The sequence below is a fragment of the Myotis davidii genome, unplaced genomic scaffold (assembly GCF_000327345.1).
Source record: "Myotis davidii unplaced genomic scaffold, ASM32734v1 scaffold458, whole genome shotgun sequence".
Classification (NCBI taxonomy): Eukaryota; Metazoa; Chordata; class Mammalia; order Chiroptera; family Vespertilionidae; genus Myotis; species Myotis davidii.
Genome location: NW_006289819.1, coordinates 1,897,223 through 1,899,898, shown reverse-complemented (window position 1 = coordinate 1,899,898; position 2,676 = coordinate 1,897,223). Strand labels below are relative to the sequence as shown.

Below are 2,676 nucleotides of genomic sequence, written 5' to 3'. Positions count from 1 at the left end.
TGGCTGCCGGCCGCCATCTTGGCTGCCAGTTAATTTGCATATCTTGGCCCTACTCTGTGATTGACAGGGGGATTAGCCAATGGGAAGGGTAGCGGTCGTATGCCAATTACCATGTTTCTCTTTTATTAGTGTAGATGGGAGCAGGATCTAGGTCAATTTAGGAGGTAAAGGATGGGAAGAGTGAATTGACCAGATTTTCTGGAGGGGGAGATGTTTGGGGATTAGTCTTGAAGAAAAAATAAAAGCCAGCTAGGCAGAATAAGAGGAAAATAGCATTTTAGAAAGGAATACTTTTATTCCTTATCTAAATATTTTTTAGAGCTCGGCTGGTGTGGGTCAGTGGTTGAGCATTGGCCTATGAACCAGGAGGTCATTGTTTGATTCCCAGTCAGGGCACATGTCAAGGTTGCAGGCTTTATCCCCAGTAGGAGGTGTGCAGGAGGCAGCTGACCATTGATTCTCTCTTATTCTTGATGTTTCTTTTCTATCTCTCTCTCCCTTATCCTTTCTGCCTGAAATCAATAAAAATATATTTAAAAAATATATTTTAGATAACATTTACCTATATAGTGCTAAATAGTATATGAAGAACTAGTGCAGTGATGGCGAACCTTTTGATCTCAGTATGTCAGCATTTTGAAAAACCCTAACTTAACTTTGGTGCTGTGTCACATATAGAAATTTTTTAATATTTGCAACCATAGTAAAACAAAGACATATTTTTGATATTTATTTTATATATTTAAATGCCATTTAACACATTGTATGCGGGAAACGTGTTTATACATTTTACGTATTTATACGTTCTACCAGTGTAGTAGAGCGTGGGACACGTATTAATACGTTTTTTATAGACTAGCGGTAGAATGTGGATAACGTATAAATACGTAAACTAAAGTTATCGTAATTTTACTGAACGTTGCCATTTGCACAAAAAATTAGCAAAAATGGCCCGTGCCACCTGTTAGCGCGTGATAAAAACTACCCGCAAACAATGTGTTAAAGAAAAGTCAGCCAAAAAAAATGAGTTTGCGTGTCACCTCTGACACATGTGTCATAGGTTCACCATCACTGAACTAGTGTATGGTTACTATCTTTAATGAGGAGGGTGTGGGAAGAGGGAGTGAGGGTAGAAAGTTTAAGCCTATGATGCAGTCCTCCTATCCTATATAATAAAAACCTAGGTGGCGTCGCGTGACATTGTCACAAGATGGCCACCCCCCGTCATCACATGATGGCTTCCACAAGATGGCCAACAGGGGAGGGCAGTTGTGGGTGATCAGGCTGGTAGGAGAGGGCAGTTGGGGGCAACCAAGCCTGAAGGGGAGGGCAGTTGGGTGCAACCAGGTTGGCAGGGGAGGGCAGTTGGGAGCGATTGGGCCGGCAGGGGAGTGGTTAGGGGGCAATCAGGCAGGCAAGCGGTTACGAGCCAGCAGTCCTGGATTGTGAGAGGGATGTCCGACTGCTGGTTTAGGCCCGAAACTGGCAGTTGGATATCCCCCGAGGGGCCCCAGATTGGAGAGGGTGCAAGCTGGGCTGAGGGAAACCCCCTCCCATGCATGAATTTCGTGCATGGGGCCTCTAGTATAATATATGCCTAATAGGCAGATCAACCGAATGGCGGAACAACTGGTTGCTATGATGTGCACTGACCACCAGGGGGCAGATGCTCACCAAAGGAGCTGCTTGCTATGATTGGGCCCCAGGCCAGCCAAGGTGGGTGCCAGCAGGGGCCCCCGATTGCCCTGATGGTCACCCCACAGATCAGCCCTGATCGCCGGACAGGCCTAGGGACCCTACTCATGCATGAATTATGTGCATCGGGCTTCTAGTTATACATATAAAACAGCATGATAGTTGAAAATGAAGAGTTGAGGTCCTTATTCCCCCTCCCGCCAATTTGGAATGTATAATAGGAGAAAGAACAATTGAAAGTTTTTTGGCACAATATGAAAAACAATACTGACAAATTTCTCTTGGAGTATATGCATGGACTCTGGAGATGACTATCAGGGAGGAGTGGTGAGAAATCATTATCTAGGAGGCCAGCTAGGAAGATTTTGGAATGAGGAGCTAATGAGGGCCTGACATTTCTTAACCAGATTTTCATAACCAGATTTCTCAGAACCTCTCATGCTCTTTTAAAATTTATTACCATCTGTTCTTTTATACAAGTGGACTTCTGTCATCTCTATTTCACTAAGAGGTTTTTTTCTAAAGTTACTGATCTGGGCAAATCTAATGGTCATTTTTTTGTGTTCTCAACACTTAATGGAGAACCACTGCAGCGACTAGCCTAAGCATAAACAATGGAGGCACTTTCTTACTTCCCCACCAAAAATATATAAAATTTAATGAACTACAAACAGAAGCCCAAGTTTTTCAGAGTCTAGATTTAAAGGAGATTTTGTAGTGAACTTCAGATCTACACTAGCAGAACTGATGAAAATAAGCACAACAATGGAATAATTCTTCCTCATGATGTCTTTGATAATTAGGCATCTTTCCAGCCTATTTAGATCTTAACTTCAAGTTTTAGCTGAACTTCTTCCTTCTCTACCTCTTAAGGCTTCAGTCATTGTTGTCCCCCCCTGCCCCCCTTTCTGAATCATTGCAGCACAAAGAGCTCAGCTTTGTACTCTTTTTTTTTAACTTTATGAAATCTTTGTTGTTCAG

General features: G+C 42.8%; 1 protein-coding gene across 3 annotated transcripts in view; it reads left to right on the top strand.

The window, feature by feature from the left end:
• FOXJ3 (forkhead box J3) overlaps positions 1-2,676 on the top strand; it is a 134,097-nt gene that overhangs the window by 46,718 nt on the left and 84,703 nt on the right. The window lies entirely within an intron of this gene.